A 22,639-nucleotide genomic window follows, 5' to 3' on the forward strand; every position below is an offset into this window, starting at 1 on the left:
AATTTGAATCAAGCAGTATTTCCGTGTCCTGTTCCTGTGACTGTCTCTTGATCTATGTACAAATTCCACAGGAGCACAATTAAGTGCTCTGGAATTCCCATTCTTCTCAAGGGTATCCATAGTTCAGATATTAAAACATGGAAAAATATTCATTAACTTAAAATGATAATAAACATATTATACTAAAATAAATAACATTTTAAACAAAAAATACATTTATCTCCCAACCAGATATATAGAGGGACCTTGTATGTACTACTTTTTCTAGTCTGTTGTAGTACATTGTTTTTATTGAATTTTACACAAGTAATCTGTCCTCATCCAGCTATATATATATATTGTTAAAGACTAGAAGGAATATGGGGATTTAAGCTGTATAATTCAGTCTTTCAATTTACAAATGAATAATTTCTTTTGAAAGGATCAGCACAAGCCTTACTTCTATGACACGGAGGTTAAAATGTCCCAAATGTCCAACTTTGCACATTCCCGTGCCATTCTGTTGTCTCTGCCATCACCATCCTTCAGTGTTTTCATTCTCTCCCATGTGTGGGCTCTGTCGTGTGCTGCAGTGTCTCACAGAATCTGCAGGCTTTCCAGGTAGTAATAGCTCAGGTGGTTGTGCACACTGACAAGCCCCAAATCTTTTGCTCAGGAGTCAGGCTGTAGCCTTCTCCTGACTCATATTTGCCAGGGCCGACAATCTCAAACTGACAACAGCTGTAGGTTGACAAAGGTGTTAAAAATGGCAAATCATGTTAGATCATGACAAACCGTATGCAGGTCTAGAGCAAGAGAGAGACTTGTAGAGAATATTCCCACATGATATTGAATGTAAACATTCTCAAGACTTGAGCAAGTCAGTGCAAAGGTATGACTTGAATAAAGGTAGTAAGGGTGGTGACTTTAGTCACATCCCTCAGCAAAGTGGTGTTTCCAGAGGCATCCGACTGTACTTTCACTGCACTGAAATAGCAGACACCTCCCTCCCAAACGGGAATGTCCCCACAGTACAGTGATTCCTAATTCACCATATAATGGAGGGTAATTACATTAGGCAAAAAATGGAGGACGGTTACATCATTACATAAATGACAAACCACTGAAAATTATGACCCAGCCAAGCAGACACATAACTACAACTTTCATTGGTCCCATATACCTTAGTTAAATTAGTAACTGGCTGTCCATTCCCTTTAACTGGCCACATGCACCTTATTTACATACCTTATTGCAAAATCATTGTGGAGAATCAGAGAGACGATGGCTAGAAGGGCCTATTAATTACCATCTTCCTCAGAAAATAACAGACACCTCTCTGTTTACCATCTATTCCCTCCCCTTGGGAGATATTTTTATAAATGTGCTATGCTAATTTATGTTTTTCAGCCACATGTAAAAGAAAATTGATACAACAGTACTTAAAATACTTCTCATAGGGAGGGAACAGTTGGCAAACAAACATAGAAACTATGGGGTATTTTGTGAAAATAAAATGACTCACTACATCGTATATTAACATTCATTGATCCATTATTTATACTTAAACATAATGTAACCATGTAGGAATATATCATAGCATTTACTATGGATCATTTGGAAAATCTAGTTCATTGTAATACTCCTCTTTTCTAATACACATTATATTATATGTTATTTTAAAAATCACAGTAAAAAATACCACCACCATCTTATCAGAAAATTCTTTTAAAACCTTGGAAGTTACCCAGCTCATGGTCATTTTTACAAGTTTTTAGAATCCCCATTTTTGTTTGAAACCTCAGTGGCAGACATAACTTGCTCAAGATCATTTCCTGCCAGGTATCCACACTTGAGTAACCATGTCTTTAGGTTATTCTTCCGCACTCGTAAGTTGAACAACCACCCTAGTTCTTTCCTTGTGCACATCCTCTCTCCACGTGAATCCCATCTTGTCACACAGAATCCTTTTACAAGGTAGTGTACTCAAAGGAGAATAAAATCCTTTGGACAGTTTTTCCAAGCATATTCTTAAACTTTTTTTTAGATGTGTGTAGCAGTGATGTAAATAATGATTACTGATATGGTTCGGTTTTATTACCTGGATTGTTTTTGCACTCAGTGCAGTGATGTATAATAATGCTTTAAACCTGTCAATGACATAACCTTTGGGAGGTGAGCAATCTGTCATTGAAGGACAGCCCAAATACTTTCCACTAATATGAATGATAGAAAGTGGTAAGACTCCATTCTTGTCACTGGCAGAAAACTTGTGAACCTGATAAAACATCAGTTCCATCAAGTTTTGTTTCTCCTAGATTTTCCTTGGTAGTCTGTGTATGCCTTGTATGGTGTCTTGAGGGCTCTTAGTGTCTGTGGAACACATTTCAATTAAGAGCTTTTTCGTATAAAATTGCAACCTCGTTTTCATCTAGAAAATAGCTGAACTTTAAATATTGCTTGAGGAATGGACAGTAAGTATGAAACCAGGGTGCTGCTTCATTTTCCAGGCCATGTCTAGACTGAGTCTAGTGCTAATGAGAGAAGGATGGATTGATTGTGCCTATTTTCTAATGCCGTTTGTACTGCTTTGTCTTTGGTCTTTGGTGAAGGAGCACTTAAAATTCAGTTTAAATTGAGGTCTACAACTTGGTAGTATTGTTTTCTACTGCTATACAGAAGTGAAATCCACTACCAGTAATTCACCCTCAACCAACCCCCTCCCCCTCCCCCGTTCCCCAGCCCATAGAGTTGATTCCGACTCATAGAGAACCCCATAGCAGTATAGAACTTCCCCTGTTGGGTTACCAACCCTAATACCCCAGGGAAGTGAAAATCCACAAGGGCACATTTTCTCTTATGTATCTCTAAAAGACTAAAACAAAAGATTCTTTTAGTGGAAATCATGTGTTAAAAGTACTTGTTTTAAGAGCATGAAGAAATAGAGCTGTTGAAATAGGACAGTGGTTGTGTGTTGGTTGGGTTCCCGGTTGTTTCATTCATTCATTGACTCAGCAAATCTTTAGTGGATACTGAATCCCACCAGGAAAAAAACAGGCTACTTCTATAGAGCTTTGCTGTCTCGGAAACCCTAGGAAGCAGTTCTTCTCTGTTCTGTGGGTTCACTATGGAGTGGAAGGATACCAGATATGTGATAAACGTTGAGGATGTAAAGATGGTTCCATATGGCTCAGCTGTAGCTACCAGAGAATCTCTGTTTGGATGATTGTAGTCATTGATGGTAAAGCTTCACCAGAGTACACTTAACAATAAGGATAAGCTACTCACTTTGGCAAGGCTTCATGGGAGTTTTCTGTCTTGGAAATCTGAATTATATACATTGTTAACTATTTCTGCTCTTTGGGATTGACCCAGATATGAAGTGCTAGGAGCTTTCATTTAAAAATTATGAAGCCAATTCATTGCTATGTAATACTTGCAGTATTTACATGCTTCATGTTTCTGTTGTCATGTAAGTCCAAATTAATGATCAGCTATTCTTTGATGAGAATGTAGTAGGAATAGAAAGAGGATTTTCTAGATGCATACATTTCCCAGGATATTCACAATGTTAAGCTTCTCCCAGTAGAGATTTTCTTTAATTCCATGTACCCTATCTTATTGACTAGACCCTTTGGATTTTTAGTAGACTATATCCTGCTTATTGATAATATCCTGCTTATTGATATGTTCTTTAAGTGTGATTTTTTGCACAATTTTTGTTTATTTGCATTTTTCTGGAGTGCATGCTAGTCACCTTAATTGGATTTAATTATTGATGTTTCACAAACAACTCATTTAGGAATCTTTTTATCCTTCCTTAGGATAGGTTACTTTGGTAGATGTTTCATCTATTTACTTTTAATTCAGTAACACTCAGAAAATACTTTTCAACTGATGAGTGCCAGGAATTGTTTTAGACACAGCAATAATGAAATACCTAAATCATTGCTCTGTGAGTTAATATTCCAAGAAGGGTGACAACTAAGTAAACAAAGAAACAAGATGTGTGTGTGTACCTATGTAATATGAAGACGTTAATATGAGTTATGAAGCTAAATGAAGCTGAGCAATGTAGAAAGTGATACTTAGGTAAATTGGTTAAGGAATGTCTTCCTTGGAGGTGACACACTGAGAGAAGTGAGCAAATCAAACAAGCAGGGGGGAAGAAAGAAGAATGGTACTGCAAAGGCCTTGATGAAGTGCTGGTCCATAGTATTCTTAAGGGGCAAGGCCAGTGTACTTAGAACAGTGAACGAGGAAGAAAAGTAGCAGGAGCTTTGGCTTGAAGAGTAATGAGAGAATCAAATTAAGAAGGTTATTGGGACTGTAATTAGGAGTTTGAATGTCAGTTTGAGTGAACTGAAAAACTATTGAACAGTTTTGAGCATAAGAGTGGTAGGTACTGTTAGGTCTTTTACAAGGACACTGAAGTGTAGATCGAAGGACAAATGCAGCAACAAAGGGAAACCAGTTAGACACTATAGCAATTGATTAGGTGAGATATATTGTGGTGGCCTACACTAGTGTTGGCACAAACACACACACACACACACACACACACACAAGAAAAAGTCTTGACACTTTCAGTACTTACATGTAGCTTTGAAGTAAAATTGAAAATGAAAATAGAATATCATACTTTCATTTATAAAATCTAAAAGGATATTTTCCAGATAGTGGTGGTGGGTTCATTTGTTTATTTAAAATATTAACGGGTCTTGATTGATTTTTAAAATTGTTGTGAGGTACAGGATTGACTCTTATGTCTCAAAAATTTCCTGACCCTTGGCCTAAATCAAAGCTTCTTAAACTGTGGATCAGGACTTCATATGGAGTCCCGTACCCGAATGTGGAAGTCACGAAAAGTTTGGAAAAAGTCAAAGGTTCCTGACTGCACATTGACTAAAAAATAAACTCAAAATCAAATGCATAATGAATCTAAGATGATTGTGGCAGTACTTACCCATGTTACAATTGTTCTTGGTGAAAGGGGTAGTAGTGGTAGGAAGTAATCACATTTTCATGGTCTGCGGAAATGGGCTTGCTGAGGGTTTAGAAATGGGGATTGGGCGAGTAGGAGACATCAGGCTTTTATCTTGTAGTTGGAAGATTGGGAAAACTTGAGGGAGATGAAGGTTATGACATCAATTTGGTTTTAGGTATGTTGACTTGATGATGCTTACGAAAGAGTGGAAATCTGACATAGGCACTTGGATACAAGACTAGCGTTTAGGCAGGAAATAGGCTGAAGGCATGGATTCCAGAGCTGTTAGTTTGTGCTTTCTGCCATCTAACTGAAAGATCATTTATGGCCTATCAGTAGAATAGCAATCCAGGGTTAGAATAGTTCGTTATTTAATGTTCTAGACTAGAGGGCTCAAGATGGGAAATGTAAAGAGTATCCAGGGGAAATGTAGAGTATCCAGGACGGTGGAAGACAACCAGAAGGTTGAGAGCCCTGGAAGTCATGTGAAGGAGAGGGTCTCACAGGCCTTGTAGCCTGCTTGGTAGAATTCCCTTGTACAGCTCTCTATCTGGTTGGAAGTTTTTTGATGACCTGTTCCATTTCTTCCTTTGTTATGGGTCTGTTGAGGTTGTCTATATCTCTCGGCATTAATTTAGGTGAGTGGTGTGTTTTTTTAGGTATTATCTGTTACCAAACTTGTACAGTCTTTCACAGGAGTATGTTCTTTTTAATTTCATTTCATGTAGATCTCTTGTGGTGGAACCCGTGTTGTCTCCAATTTTAGATATTTGCAGCCTTGCTTTGTTAAGCTTTTCAATTTGTGAATTTTATAGTTCTTTCAAAGAACCAACTTATTGTTGATTTTTCCCCCCTACTGTTCCCATATTTTCCAGTTTATTTATTTCTGCTCTAGTCTTTGGTTGCTTTTTCCCTGTTGGTTGAAGGTTTATTTTGTTGCTCTTGTTCTAATTGTTGGAAGATGATGCTTTAAAAATGTTGATCTTGGTTCACTTCTCATTTTTCATGCATGTGTTGCTTGCTATACATTGCTCTCTGGTAACTGCTGTTGCTGTACCTTAAAGGTTTTGGTATGTTGTGTTTTCATTCTTATTTCTTTCAAATACTTTTTTAGTTTCATTCCTTATTTGATCAATTACCCAATTGTTTTTTAGTAGTATGAAGTTCAGTCTCCATAAATTTAAATTCTTGCCCTTGTTCTTTCTGTTGTTGACTTCTAGTTTTATAGTGTTGTCATCTGACAATTGGGCGTAGAATCTCAATGTTTATAGCTTCTCAAGACTTGCTTTGCGGGCTAAGAAGTGATAAATTCCATAGAATGTTCCATGTGTGCTGGGAAAGAATGGGTTCTGTGGTGTTGTTGGGTGGAGTGATCTGTATATGTCTAGGTCTTTTTTGTGTTGCTTAGTTTGTCATCTCCTTGAGTTTCTGTCCAGATGATTTGTTTTTCCTCCAGAGCCTCTTACTGTTGTTACTGTACAGTCTATTTCTCTCTTAGACTCTGAGTTTAATTTATGTATTTCAAGGGTTTTGATTGAGGGTGTACTTGTTTAATATGGTTATGTTACATTAATTCTTTTTTTTTTAAATGTAGGCCACAAAATAGTAGCTATAGCGGTATAGCCCACTGTGCAGTGTGGTCTTCTCTTTATTCTCCCAAACAGCCCAAACTGGTAAAGGTTATTAAAAAACCCTTGCCTTCAAAAACCAACTTTTGGTAACATTAATTCTTTATTATGGTCCTTTCTAATCTTTCATGATTTTCTTTTGTCTTGAAGTTTATTTTATTGGGGTTAATATTGCCACTCCTGCAAAAATTTTTTCCATCCTTTTGTTTTTTTTGTCTTTTTTTTTTGTCTTTGTATTTTAGGTGTGTCTCCTGTAGATAGCATATTGACACGTCTTGTTTTCTATCCGGTCTGTTGCTCTCTGTCTCCTGGCTGGTGTGTTTCATCCATTGACTGTCATTGTTGATATGTATGGACTTGTTGCTGTCATTTAGTGGTGTGTTTGTTTTTATAGCTGTCCTTGCTCTTCCCTTATTTGTGCCTTGTTTTGCGTTCTGTTTTTCATTGTTTTGGTTTCTGGGTGGCGTTGCCTTTATATTGCTCTCAAATTTGTCTGCTGCTGTTTGATTCTCCATAGTGTTTCTGTACGTCAATATCTACTTTAATGTGGGTCTTGTTTTTACAGATTATTTTAATATTTTCTTGTTTAGAAATACTCTACTTTTTCCCTCATTGGAGACATAGTTGTTTTTAAAATTTAAATAAATCATTTTATTGGGGGCACTTACAGTTCTTAGAACAATCCATAATCAATTGTATCACGCACATTTGTACATATGTTCCCATCATCCCTTTCAAAACATATTCTTTCTACTTGAGCCCTTGGTATCAGCTTCTCTTTATCTTTCCGTTTCTTATGCTCCTACCCTTGTTAACTCTTGATAAATTATAAATTATTTTTTTATCTTATACATTGTCTACTGTCTCCCTTCACCCATGTTTCTGTTGTTCATCTGGGGGGCTTGGGGGAGGGGCACACGTTGATAATTGTGATCAGTTCCACCTTTTAAAAAAATCATTTTATTGGGGCTCATACAACTCTTATCACAATCCATACATACATCAATTGAGTAAAACATCCTTATACATTCATTGCCCTCATCATTATCAAAATTCGCCTTCCCCTTGGGTTCCTGGAATCAGCACATTTTCATTTTTTCCCTACCCCTCCCTCCCCGCTCCCCTCTCCCCTCTCCCTCCACTTCCACCTTTTTGAGAGATAGCTTTGAGAGTTATAGAATTCTTGTTTGGCAAATTTTTCATTCAGGATGAATACTTTAACATTATCCTGTGCATATAGATATGTGTAATGCATATTATTTTATGACACATTATATTGAGTAGAGAGTAGTTTTCCTGTCAGAAATAATAGTACATGTAGTGAATAATTGTTGTGATGCTAACTTCAAGGTCAGCAGGTCAAAACTACCAGCCACTCCACATTAGAGAGACAGGATTTTCTTTTACCATAAAGAGTTAGTCTCTGAAACTGATATGGGCAGTTTTCCCTGTCCTGTAGGGTCACTATGAGTCAGCCTTGACTTGTTGGCAATAAGTGTGGATTTTGGTTTTGTCTGTGAAATGAGATTATGGTTGGAGGACTGTTTTACAATTCTAGTTGAATTTTTAAATTCTGCATACCTTATTTAAAGCTGACTTCTCTTCTCAATTCCAAATTGATTTTACTTATTTTTAGTGTGTTTTAGAATTTCCCGAATTTTTTTTCCTCTGTACTGTTGCTTCCCTCTCCCCCTTACAGATACTCAATACCTACAGATTAAATTAGGTGTATATAAGTTTCAGAGTTAACAATAGTTTCAGAGTTGAAAGTAAGTTTCAGCAATCAGCTCACCTAGCTTCTTCATTTACAAATGGGGAATGGGCCATCTCAAGTTGATTATTTTTCATTTGATTGTGAAAAGTCTCCAAAGAATGAGAAACCAATACTACAGAGAGGTGACATGATGGAGAGGGTGACACTGGAGAGATACTGGTCCTCTAGCTCTACTCTTTGTGGCTTCTTCATTGGTCCAGTTGATAGCTGAAAGTGAGGAGGACCTGAAGTACTTGGTGACGCAGACCAAGGATTTCAGCCTTTATTGTGGATTACACCTTAACATAAAGTAAACAAAAATCCTAGACCAATAGGTAGGATAAATGGAGAAAAGACACAAGTTGTCAAAAATTTCGTCTTGCTTGGATCCACAATCAATGTTCATGGAAACAGCAGTCGAGATCAAATGATGCATTGCATTGGACCTGCTGCACAAGACCCCTCTAAATTGTTGAAAAGCAAGGATGTTACTTTGAGGACTAAGGTGTGCCTGACCCAATCTATGGTAATTTCAATCACCTCATATGCATGTAAGAGTTGAACTTTGGAGACTGTAGAAGAATCGATGCATTCAAATTATAGTGTTGGCCAAGAATATTGAAAGTACCATGGGCTGCCGAAAGAAGAAACAAATCTGTCTTGGAAGATATGCAGCCAGAATGCTCCTTATCGGCAAGGAGAGTGAGATTTCTTCTCTTATACTTTGGACATTATTTTAAGTGGAAGCAGTCTCTGGAGAAGGACGTCACGCTTGCTAAAGGCGAGGGGCAGCAAAAAGGAAGACTGAGGGTAGATTGACACAGGGCTGCAACAAAGCTGCGTCTCTCTTTTAGAGAGTGTCACGGATCAGAGCCAACTCAATGGCACCTAAATCAACAACATTACAGCTTTGGTAATTTTATCTTATACAAAAATACATGTCATAGATAGAAAATGTTTGACCATTGAATATTCATTTGCACCTCTTATAGTTAGCTAATCAGTCATTTGTGTGTTATATTTTCTAGGTTTTACGGAGATTCAAATGTCATAAGATTGTTTAGTCATTAATAAGGAACCCTGGTGGCACAGTGGCTTAAGCACACGCTGCCAGTGGTTTCCAGCCCACCAGATGCTCTGCTCTAGAAAGAAGAGGCTTTCTGCTGCTCTAAAGAACAAGCTCCCCAAAAGAACCTTATATACCTTTGGATGGTATTTGACTACATTTAATTGATAGAAGGATTGTTGTTAGTTGCCAACAAGTTGGTTCCTACTTACAGGTCTACCTTGTGTATGTGCCATGCTCAGAACCATTGATGTATGAACATATTGTTACAGTCACTGTGTTAAAGACCGTCCTAATTTTCACTGACCCCTACTTTCCCAAGCTTGATGCGCTTCTCCAGAGACTACCCTCCTGCTAGCATGTCCAACGAGAGTAAAAGGAACATTCTGGAAGTGTGTCCTCCAAGACAGACATGTTCCTTCTTCTGGCAGGCAGTCAGTGTTCTTCACCAGCACAATTGTTCCAAAGCACTATCTCTTCTTTAGGGGCCAGATTTTCACTCAAGTCTTTCTTGAGCTCAAGAGAACAGTGTTTCTGTTTCTAGTACTGTGCCGACTACACAGAAAACCACACGGAACACCCTCCTTTCCCAGTTTAACACATTCATATACAGTCAGTAATGGTAATTGTAGGTGTGTCACCTCCTTTAGTCTGGTGTACACATGATAGATAAATATATAGCCCTGCTAAGTTGAAGCTACCAAGTTAGAAGGACATGGTAGGACTAGCAGTGTGTGCTAAATGTTACAATGTCTTATTCTGTCTTTTCTCCTGCACAGTGCTGTGTGTCACCAAAATTGTTATTCATATTCCTGTGTGTGTGCCATCAGTCAAAATAGCTCCAACATGCATCTAGAACAATGAGAGTCCACCTGAAGACAAGTTCATCTGCCAGTAACTACACACATTTCCTTCTTTGCAATAAAAACAGATCAGCAAATACTTTCTGGGCAGTCTTTAGTTATTTCCTATGCTGTAATTCTGGACAATTCTGACTGTAATAGAAACTCAAATCTGAGCAGTTCCTAAGCTCTTAATTCAACCATACCACGCATTTGTGAACTAATATACATAACCAGGCTTCTATCCTCGCCCAGCTGTGTAGATCCAATTATAATCATTTTCTCAGTTGCATAACATTGCTGTTTGTTTATTACTGCATTATTCAGTGAATGAACCTCTCTCTTTTTTGACCCCTCACCAGTGTTTATAAAATACTTACTTAATTGGTTTGATATCTTCTGCTTATGTATTTCCAGCTGGAGGCAGTAGTGAATGGGTAATCTGTTAATCTGCTTCAAATGTACTTTAAACTTTTAAAAAATAAGTGCTGGAAACTTATAATTATGCTTATATTGTATTTACTGTAGCTTTTAAACTTAAAGATGAGATATTTCTTATAAAAACCATGTTTTTAGTGGTGGTTAACTATAACAGTATTTGTATCCTGGCTTTCTGAAATGCTATCTTGTATTTGTAATAGCCTAGATGTTGCCTGGCGCCTTAGGTTGGAGTATGTCCCTCTTCTGTCCAGGTGTGCCTCTTTGTCATTACATCTTCCTCGTCTGTGTTAGGATGGGTTGTCTACAGAAACAAATCCAGTGACATGAACACACACCACACACACACACACACACACACACACACACACACACTTTATATCCAAAAAGGATCCAGTCCAGTCCAACTTAAATCCACGGATCTGATGCTAGCAATAGCCCTCTTCAGACTCAAGTTGCTGCCCACCAATGAGCAGAAAGGTGAAGTGGGGTGCAGGAATATCACAGGATGGTGGGTGCAGAGTCACGAGCATTCAAGGTTAATGGAAATATAGCAGGGCACCCATTGCTCTCCAGATTGATGGCCTGGAGGTATGCAGTGCCCCAGCAAGGCAGAAAATGAAGGAGCAGAGAGTTGCAGGGGTGTAGGGGATGGTGGAATTCCTAGTTTCTCCCCTATAAAGCAGGCCACACTCCCAAGGAGCATCATCAGACGAGACGTTGACCTGATTGACAGGTGGATAAAGCCCCGACTTTTTCACACCAGTTAAAGTTGACAAAAAACTGCTGTCACATCTTCTTCACAGAAACTTTTACAGGAGTGTGTGAGCCATGCTGATTAGACCAGTGGATCTCAACCTTCCTCATGCCGCGATCCTTTCATACAGTTCCTCATGTTATGGTGAACCCCCAACTATAAAATTATTTTCATTGCTACTTCCTGTCATTTTGCTACTGTTATGAATTGGGCGACCCCTGTGAAAGGGTTGTTCGACCCCCAAAGGGGTTACGGCTCACAGGTTGAGACCTGTGATAGGAATGTGGATTCTGTATGGGAAGGTTGGCTGGTTCAAAGGCTTACTCCTTGTTTAATCGGATCCTGGACATACTGCTTATCATCTTTTGTCTGTTTTTTCCATTTATACATGGGAGATTATCCATAAGATTGTTGTGCATCTGTAATAATGCCCGACACATTAAGTGCCTGGTGTTACATGCAGCAAAGCAACAGCATTAAAAGAAGGAGGCAATCTCTGAGCTGGCTGTATGGGGAAGGATATATATCTGGGATGGACAGGGTGATCTTAGAGGAACAAATTTGAAAACGTTTAAATGAGAATTACAGAAACATGGAATCTTTGTTATTAGTTATATATTGCTCTGTTAGAATTACCACAAGTCCGTGCAATAGTAATTATCAGTTTCTGCGGGCAAAGACTTGTCATGCTTACCTTTGCTTTGTTATCTTCTGCTCTTGTATTTCCTTGGCCGTCTTCTGCGTACGGCTGACGAGACTGCACGCAAGGTATTAGAGGATGGTGTTCTCATCGATGTTTGAATGGGGAGGAATTCTGCATCTAAGATGACTGATAATGGGATTCACTTCCTTGGAACTTTATCTGCTGGAATTTTAGAGTTTATTGTTGCGTGGGGAAGCCCTTAGTTCCTGGAGGCTGCCCACAATTCCCTGCAGTGTTGAACTCCCCAAGATGGTAACGTGCTTTCTCAAAGCCAGCAACGGAAACACTGTCTCAGAAGCCTGTTGCCTCTTTAAAAGCCATCTCCAGATTAAACCATAATCACCCAAGATAATCTCTGCTTTCATTTACTGAAAATCAACCCATTTAGTACCTCATCTCCTCCTTTCCTGTCACTATATTCTGTAGGCTGGATGTCATGGTTTGCACCCACATTCAAGAAGCCTGGGAATACCGGGAGAGAAAGATCCTGGGTGCCATGGTGGAGTTTGCCTTTCCTCAGACGAGAGTGAAGGTTTTAAGATTGAGGTGGTTTACCTTTAAGCATTTGTGGACTGCAGCTTCTCTGAGTCTTGTCTTTAAAGTGTTGGGAAGAAGTCTAGTTCACAGACTGAACTCAGGGAACTTGCATGAAATCAGATTTATCATAGACTTCCTTATAATTAATTTTTCCCCTCAGATATTGATCAATTCCCATTTAGACATACACCCCAGTGATAGGATAGTTCAAAGTTCTAGAAGGACTTATCTTTTTTTTCATTTGGACTCTTTCAATTCATAAGTAAAGTAAATTACTTTTACTAGTGACATTTCAAAAATAGTAAAATCCTAAATGCACACTTCGTATAAGTTGATTTTCTGAGACAAACTCTATATACTTCAACTTTTCAATTTAAGGATTACATTTGTCATTGGGGTATACCAAAGATTGTGGAATAACTTGTATAATCTAAGTACACAGCAAAAACAATCAAATTTTCAACATGTAGATTTGGTTTCAGTTTTCATTATCTTTTAACAGAATCTTTGCAAACATTTTTAACTTTTGGCTTGTGTTTGCTGACCGTTATCCCCTGTAAACTGACAGCTGCACTTCTAGGTGCCTCTTGCTAAATTCAAACCCACACTTGTACCTCTGAGAGCAACAAGGACTTTAGGCTTAACTTGATAGACAGATGGGAACTGGTTCTTAAATTCTGTCCCTGATTTTCACATAGTGAGTTAAGCCTGTGGTGAAAGGACACTGACAAGATAGGAGAGAAGAAAGGATGCAGGAAAGCAGAGACAATGAAGATGACTTTATTATGCTCCCTAAAAATAGCAATAACTTCTGCCACCTCTACTTTTAGAAAGTGCCCAATAAACGACACAGTCAGTGATTTATTTTTTGTTCTAACAAGCTTAACATTCAAAATAAAAGGATGAAAGTATGACTGTATCTCAAAATCTTCTAATGATGCATATTTTGATGTGCAGTGGGCTAAGATTGACTGCTAACCATGAAGTTGGCCGTTTGAATCTACTACCTGCTCTGACAGAGAATGAGTATTTACCGCCCCAGGAACCCTGTGGAGGACATCTATACTGTCCTTCTAGGCTTCTGTAGTCAGAATCGGCTCGGCACCAGTGGGTTGGTTGTGTGTCAGAGGCACTATGATTTACATGACTTAGGTTTGCAGGGTCTGCTTTGAGAAGAATGTGTAGTCTTTCACAGGTGGGCATAATGCATAATGTTGGTGTGTTAGTCTGGGTACTCTAGAGAAACAAATCCACAGCAACTCATGCATAAGAGAGAGTTTTAAGTGTGCATCAAGGAAACATCACAACCCAGTGGTGCCCAAGCCCACAAGTCCAAAATTAACCCATATGTCCAACACCAATTCACAAAGTCCTCCTCCATCTCACAAAACAGACACAATGATGCCGACTGCAGGAGGAAAGCTGAGTCAGTGAATGTGTAAGCATCTCAGCGCTAGCAGGGGTCTCCACATGGCTGCTCCAGCACCTAGGACTGCATTGTGGTAGGCCCATGTGGCTTCTCCTCAGGGATGTCTTGCAGGAAGTCAGCTTTGCCAGCTGTAGCAGGGAACTGGCTAAGGCAGCTGTACCCTGGACCGACCACCAGAAAGTAAGAAACCTGAAAACTCGAAAGGCAAGGTTCACTGAGCCATTTATCCTTCTGCCCTTCAATTAACCCCTCGTGTTTATTGGCCAGGTTGGCACAATAAACTAACTACCTCAGTTGTTCATGGTTCTGGAGACCTGAGGTCTTCACTACTGTGATAGGCTTTTAGCTAGGTTGAATACTTGGTTGTTGTTTTTTTCCCCTTTCCCTGCCCAAAGTAGTGATAGGTTCTGTGGCCCCCTTTATATTTGCTTTTGTCAAATGCACGTTAGGGGGAGGTGTTCAAAACCCAGAACAGTCTGATAACTCTCTCTCTCTCTCTCTCTCTCTCTCTCTCTCTCTCTCTCTCTCTCTCACACACACACACACACACACACACAGCACACATACTCATCTTGAATAAACAAACTAACTTTTCTAAGCATTTCTGAAGCGATGACACATTAAAAGCTACCAATTTGGTGTCAGTTCAACTCGGTGTCCAAGGGTTGTGCGTATGTGTAGATGAAATACCAAACAAGCACGTTATTTCAATCACATACGCTTGCAATTTAATTTGGTGCTTTTCCTAAAAAGTAGCAATTGACCTCTTGCAAAGCTGGGTAAAAGAACTGCATTGGAAGACTGAAGGTTTAAAAGCATCTATCAAGTGTTCTTTATAGGAAGTTGCTGGGGGCGCAGACCTGGTGGCATAGTGGCTGAGGTACAGGGCTGCCAGTGGAAAGGTGAGCAGTTTGAACCCATCAGCTGCTCCTCGGGAGAAAGATGACACAGTATTTTCTTAGAACAATGTACAGCCTTGAAAAACCTGTGGGGTAGCTCTGCACTGTCCTGTCGGTGTCACCATGTGTCACACTTGACTCCACACTGTGGAGTTTTGGTTTGGGGCCTTAAGGTCATAGTCTCATGTGTAGTTTTCAAGGCCCTGTGCCTACCTTTTGCAGATATTATACAATACTATATTTCTCAATGTTATACGAATCTATTCTGTTATGTAGGGTAATTTAAGCAGGCAAATTGAAGAAGGTTTGTTAACTGCTAAACACAATATGAATGTGAGTTCTAATCCACATTTTTATCTTTGGATGAAAAGTTAGTGCTTCCTCACAGCCTTAGTTTAGACCCAAACTAGACTTCTTTCCGTCTTTTCAAAGGCAAGAATTCCAAATTTGTACTAAATTAAAAAAAAAATGTCTGTTGGTTTGGGTTAGTGTCTCAGAGCTCAGAGGAAGACAGCTGTGGCTGTGGAGGAAAGCAGGCTTCTCCTAACAGTCTGTGCTCTGTCCCCCACTGATATAGAAAGCTCCTGTGTTTTTCCTGCTACCCCATTTTCTACCTGAGACCCAAAGCACTGGACTTGCGTGGGCTCCACTCCAAAGCAGCCTAGTTACAACCACAGACATTGTGGTTAGTTCATCTGGGTTAGAATTCCGGCTCTGTTCTACAGGGTCACTATGAGTCTGAATAGACTCGATGGCAGTGAATTGGTTTTTGTTTTATTTTTGAGTTAGAATTCATTTATTGTATCCTTGACCAGCACGTGTAGTAGTTATAGCTGGGCACCATCTAGGTCTTTTGGGCTTCTGGTAGAAGATGCAGTGGTTCGTGGAGATAATTTGTTCCATAGTTTAGATTCCTTCTTTTTATTTTGTTGCTAATAAATGAAGATCAGTAGTTTAAGTCTTGGGTAGGTGCTTGTAAGCCTTTAAATCCTTTGATGCTATTCAACCTTTCTAGGAGGCAATTTGAATATAAATCTTAAGACTATATTATGTTACTTAAGTGAATTGTTCCATGAGACCATGACCCTAAGCCCCCAATCCAAGAGAAGTAATCTCATGACCTTACTATTTTCATCAAAGAATTAGTTGGTTATGCTTAATTACTATTAAAACCTATGGCTCCTTTTTTTTGGGTTGTTATATTGCAAAACTATATACAACCACCTAGCATTTGTCTATCCCCTTTCCCTGTGTACAGCTCAGTTATAGCAGTCATGCTGTGCAGATTTTACCCATATTTGCTACTAGCTTTCTCAATTCTAAAACCAAAAAATAACTATTACTTAGAAAGTACTTCCTTTCTTTACCATCATTCTCACTCCTACTCTGGAACCCACTAATGAACATTAGTTTCTGATACTTACCATATATACTCAAATATAAGCAGGCCCGAATATCAGCCGAGGCACCCAATTTTACCACAAAAACTACAATAAAAATGTGCTTGAAAACTCGGCTTATACACGAGTATATGCAGTACTGATTCATCAATGTCATAAATAATATGTGAGAGAGAGACTATGATTGACTTACTTGACTCAACAATATGTTCTCCATTTTCTTTATAACTGAGTAGTTAGTATTCCATTGTATATATGTACCAAATATTCCTTATCCATTTATCCATTGGTCAGTTCTTAGGAAGTGTCCATCTTTATGTTAATTGTGAGTAGTGCTACAGTAAACATAGATGTGAATTTTTCTGTTGTGTCATTTTTTAAAAAAATCCTCACGTTATCCACTACAGATAAAACTGCTAGATCATTGTTCTCTATCTGTAGTGTATGAAGGAACCATCAGGCTTCTTTCCACAACAGATATACCATTTTGGCATTCCACCAGCAATGGATGAGGTTTCCAAATGTTCATATCCTAAACTTAAAAAAAAAGGTTTCATACCTGATAGTACAGTGTTAAGTTTGAGGTTACTTCATAAGGTTGGTAGTTCAAACTCAAGCCAGTCCTTGGGAGAAAGATCCAACAATCTACTGTCATAAAGATTTTAGCCTTGGAAATACTATAGTTCTACTTGGTCTTGTAAGGTTGCTGAGTTGTGATCAGCTCAACACCGTTTTGCCTCATCAGTTCACAGTATCAGCTTGCCTGTTAATGTTTAGTTGTGCATGTCCCCTAATGTATTCATCCAATAAATAATTATTCCTTGAAATAATTAAGCATGAGCTGAATAAAACCAAGTTATATTTAAATAGCTTGAGCGTGTGGCTATGGCACCACTAAATATAAAAATTTTATTGCGCTTATTTATTACTTTAGTTCAAGAATTCAAAGTTCAAAATGTTTAAATTGACCATTTAAACGATATTCATTTTTGTGTATTTCCCTACACCTCACTGCTACCCAGTTTATTCGAGCAGGAAGCCTCATCTTTCTCCTTCGGAAAGATCCGGGCATTCTGTCGATTTTGTAGTCAGTAGCCCAAGCCACATTTTCCTGCACCGCCTGGCTCTGCTCGCGTTGCTCAGTCTGGTTCTCCTGAACGTGGGTTTGTGGTCTTGCTTGGATTAGGTGTGCCATCTCTTTTCTCTAAGCTGCCTGAGCTGCCTTGTCTGTTACATCCTCGATATCAAGGTCGGTGATAAGAAAAGAGTGTTAAATCTCAATAGGATGTCCTGAACCTTTGATACAATGTTTCAAAATTCCTTGTGTACTTGCCTGGCACTCCATTCTTAAAGAGTGCAAAGGAATCAAGACCTGAGGGATACTTCTAACCAGCTGTAAAACTTGCCTGGTCTTACCAGAGGGTAGTAGCTCTGATTGTGATCGTTTTCACAACTGTTTAAAAATGCAAGCTATTACTCTTCTCATCTTAAATGATTGCTTAATATTTGTGTTTTACAGGCCGTTTAAATGGTATTTTAAGTTTGCATTTCTTGTTATATGAGATTTCATTGATTTACTGTCTTTTCACTAGTTTTATTTTCTCCAAGGCACAAACTCTTATACTTTATTACCTCCCTAGAGCAGAGTTGGTTTGGGAAAGGTGTATGTCATAAAAGTACCTTGTGACTCTGGTTCTGTTGGTGACACATTTTCCTTTTGGTAAAGTGATATTTGGAAATTAGACTTGTTTGGCTCACTTAGTAAATTATAGTTTTTGTTCAAAGAGGTCCTCTAAACAGCCTCTCACTTAGAGGCTGCATGCATTGGGGAAAATACTGTGAATATTACATGGTGTGTTCATGTTTCTGGATATAATTAAGGGGAAATGTGATTAAAATAAAATGCCTTTTAAGACAAAGGGTGCTGTTGTATTATGTAAGAAAAGGACACTTGAGATAGATAAAAAATGTTTCCTCTTCCTTACTTTTCATCTTGTAATGAACTGAATGAAACGGGGTATGCGGGCCCAGAAAGAGCCTGAGCCCTGGCCTTCGTTGGTTCACTCCACTGAAAGGGAGCAGAGGAGTTTCCTCACTCTCGCCCTCCAGGAGCCCTGGCGGCACAGTGGGTCATGTGCTGGGCTGCTCACGACAGGGTCACTGGTCACAATCACTGGCTGCTCTGTGGGAGTAGAACAAAGCTGTCTATTTCTAGAAGGATTTACACTCAGAAACCCACAGAAGCAGTTGGACTCTGTCCTGTTAGGTTACAGAGGGTCGTGAGGAGGAGGCCGTGACTATGGCTGTGTGTTTTTGTGACCCTGACCACTGGTTCAGTATCTTTTCATCCAGTCTGCTCTTTAATTTCTCTGTTTCATCTCTTGTATGTCTTAGGAGCAGTGGCATTAAGTAAAAACAATCGTCTTTAGCTTATGGTAATTTGGGGCATGAAATCCATACTCCTTGTATAAAATTATGTATGGTTTACACATCATCCATACTGTGATAGTGTGCTTGGCACAACTCTGCTATTTCATAATATTCCAGAAGGCAGATGACATAATAGAAACTCTGCTCACCAGTAAGTCCTATGGTATATATTTGACAATCCCTTTTGTACTTCCGTTCTCCATGTTCTAATAAACCAGAGCCTTTGCCCAATAGGGATGTCCTATCAGATGTTAATGCCATTGATCACCTATCAGGCTCCTGGGGGAATTGGTGGGACGTGTTCACTGTGACATTAAATAGCGTCAGAGAAAACTGTACTACACATTGGGCGGTGGGGCGGCGGCCGGGGCCTGGCGGCCTGGGTATGATGTGAGCTGCTGGGCTCTTGTTCCTGCACATGATTAAGGCAGACCATCTGTTCTTCGTTAAATGTTTGCCACAACAGTTTGTCTCCAAAAGCTTCAAGGAGGAGTGGGTCTGGTAAACACTACAATATTTCTGAGCACCTTTTCCACCTTACTTCAAATAGACCACAACATAATTCTGTTGCATATTAAATAGAATTCATGCCTTTAAAAATGTACCCTTTATATTTCTTCCCCTTCATGGAAGATTAAATTCTTTACTGAGATACTAATTTATAACTTCAGTTAAAACTAAATGCAGCACTTAACATGATTTGTATGTTAAAGTGTGCTGAGTATGTTCAGTCTTTTCTATTAAGTGTTATGTCTTTTATCTAATTTGTATATGTATACCAGGTATATTATGTTAGAAATTGGCATTCTCTTACCAAAGTTACTCCCATGAAGATTAAAGAAAGGTACCTATAGCTGGCATTTACGAATCGTTCTCAGTTTTTTTTCCAGGAAAAAAATTTTCTTCCATGTTGAGAAATAATTTACCCCAAATAAGTGTGGGCTTTATGTCCGTGACAACAAGACGATTGTATTTCCCTTTTAAGTTGCTTTCTTTAAAATAATACAATGTGTAACAACTTCTCACTCTCAAGCTCCCTGCCATGAAGTCGATTCTGATTCATAACAACACTAGAGGACTGGGTACGGCTGCCCCTGTGGGTTTCTGAGTTTGTGACTCTTTGTAGGAGTAGAAAGCCTCATTTTCTCCCATGGAGTGGCTGGTGACTTTGAACTACTGACCTTGAATCAGTTCCCATTAATGCCTAAGTAATATTAATTGGGACAGTGTCTGAAATTGCAGTTTTTCATACATAAGAATATTTATGAGACAGACATGGAGTGATGGTTAGCTGTATTTTCTCTGTACAGAAATCTGCGTTTGGATATTCATACTTGTTTGTTCTTCCCCTGGCACCAATCCTTGCTTCCTCTCTTTTCTGTATTTCCTGGTACTTCTTTAGGTTTAGTCCCTCCTAGCTTAAGGGATATATCTTAAGTATTTTGAGATTAAGCCGTATCTTAGGATTTTGGAAGAGGTGTTAGAAATGATCTAATTTAAATGCTTCAATCTACAGATGAAGAAATGGGAACTTTGATGGAGGAAGTGATGTTCTCTGGATAGTACAGCTATAACGGCAAAGCCAGACAAGAGTTTTAATCTCTTAATGGATACTTCTACACACGTTATGTTACTACTCGTGCAAATGGAGAATTTAATTTAGGTCTTTGTAGTAACCATGGCAAATTTCAATGTAACCACTTTTATACAGTGATATATATATATATATATATATATATATATTATACATACATATATCTGCACGGATCATTTTGTAATTACATGAGACTCTTGGGAGCCATTCTCAAAGGAGTCATGTATACAATTTCAAGCAGACAGGGTCAAATTACCTTGGATTTAGGAAAGTATAGATTTAAATTATAACTCCACTCCTACTCTATGGAGTGGTTTTGGCTAGCCACTTTTTAAACTTCATTCTGAAATTGGGGGAAATACTTGGATTTCGGTTATGGAATTCATGTGCTAGCTCTTAGGTCAGCATCTGGGATCAAATGAATGTTCAGTAAGTATTAGTTATGTTGAAATCTAACTTATTGTACCTACATTTCAAAATTTGCTTTTCACTTTCCTACTAGCATGGTGGTTGGTTACTTGTTGGGCTGCTAACTGAAAGGCCTGTTGTTCGAAACCATTAACTTATCCTCGAGAGAAAGACAAGACTTTCTACTCCCCTGTAGTTGTAATCTGGGAATCAGAATTTACTTGCTGGGGTGAATTTGGTTTGGTTTTGGTTTTTAATCTTCCTACTTATAATGGAATCTCTGTAACAAATTCTTAATGCACCTGCCTCCTAACTTGAAGGTTGAAGATTCATATCTAGTGATCTACTTAGTTAAAACCAGCCATTCACCTAGAAACATTTAGCGATAGCTGATTCCCAGCCACCAGCTGCAATAAACGTTCTTATTTGACTAGTACGGTGTGGAAGCGATGACTTGGAAACCAGGTACCCCATCCAGAGGCCCTCCGAGATTTCTCAGGCCCGCCACCTCCCTGTGGGTCTGCCAACACAGTCAGGCACCGCCAGGGGAGGTGCCCTCAGCATTTCAGCCGAGCCCCATGGCAGCTCTCCCACAGGGTTACCGTGAGTCAAAGTTAGAAAATGACTGGCTTTTACTCTGCTGATGTAAGCTATGATTTTGACAGATTTGAACCCAGGCTCTCTGGCTGCCTCTCTCTCTCTCTCTCTCTCTCTCTCTCTCTCTCTCTCTCTCTCTCTCTCTCTCTCTCTCTCTCTCTCTCTCTCTCTCTCTCTCTCTGATGTGCTCAGGAACACAGACTCTGGAGCTATCTGCTTAGATGTTGATCTCAGTTCTGTTATTTACCACCTGTACTTACTTCCCTGGGCAGGTTGCTTCATTCTCAATAGTAAAATGAGAGGAACCATTGCACTTGGATATGAGGGCTGCTGTGCAGATTCAATGGTTTTTGTTTCTTTGTTTTTAAAGACCAAATTCTTAGCCATTGATTTTATTCTAACTCACAGTGTTAACTCAAGGACAGAATAGAATTGTTCCAAATGATTTTTCAAGGCTGGAATTTTTTATGGAAAGAGCCTACCATAATTTTCCACCATGGGACTGAACCAGTGACTTGATTATCAGCTGAGCTTTAACCACTGTGCCACCAGGGTATAATGAATTTAAAATCCTTGTCCCATGCCTGGGTATGCATAGTAAAATTGGGCAATAAGCATGAGCAGCCAATAATGTTATTGCTATTCATATTACAGTTACTATTAATTATCTAGTAGCACACAGAAATGGCAAAAAGGAGAAGCACATGAAAAAGGCAAAAATGAGTAACAATTGAATAGTAGACATTTAGTCCACTAATTTTTCATCAAAATTTAAAGGTCTATTACCAGTCATAATTTTTATATTTGGACCATGAGCTGTGGGCCTGTTGTGTTCAGGACTCATTTACTCTCATTAGCATCCTGTTCTAATTATTGGTATCCTCTAATGTATTTTAGGAGGTTTCTGGGAATATTTCTATTGAATGCCAAGTATCTCCTGCAGTGCGTGTCAAATCTGACAGGGTTTTCTTTCTCTCCGTGAAATTTTGAAATGGAAAGTTTTTAAAAGTGAAGAAAAGCATTGTCCACATTCGTATCAGTGCAAGAAATATACCCACTGTGAAGTCGTTATGTTTGGATATGTACTTTTAATTTGATATTTAATATTTTAAAATTTTTAATTTTTAATTAGGGGCTCATACAACTCTTATCACAATCCATACATATACACACATCAATTGTATAAAGCACA

The 22,639-nt window shown here is 38.8% G+C and overlaps 1 protein-coding gene and 1 pseudogene across 3 annotated transcripts in view; one reads left to right on the top strand and one right to left on the bottom strand.

Moving 5' to 3' along the window:
- The window catches only part of CHD7 (chromodomain helicase DNA binding protein 7), a 274,681-nt gene that overhangs the window by 132,184 nt on the left and 119,858 nt on the right, over positions 1–22,639 (top strand). The gene's annotated exons all lie outside the window — the stretch shown is intronic.
- On the bottom strand, positions 6,554–6,687 carry LOC142449627 (small nucleolar RNA SNORA4; annotated as a pseudogene).

This window comes from Tenrec ecaudatus, chromosome 5 (genome assembly GCF_050624435.1).
Source record: "Tenrec ecaudatus isolate mTenEca1 chromosome 5, mTenEca1.hap1, whole genome shotgun sequence".
Lineage (NCBI taxonomy): Eukaryota > Metazoa > Chordata > Mammalia > Afrosoricida > Tenrecidae > Tenrec > Tenrec ecaudatus.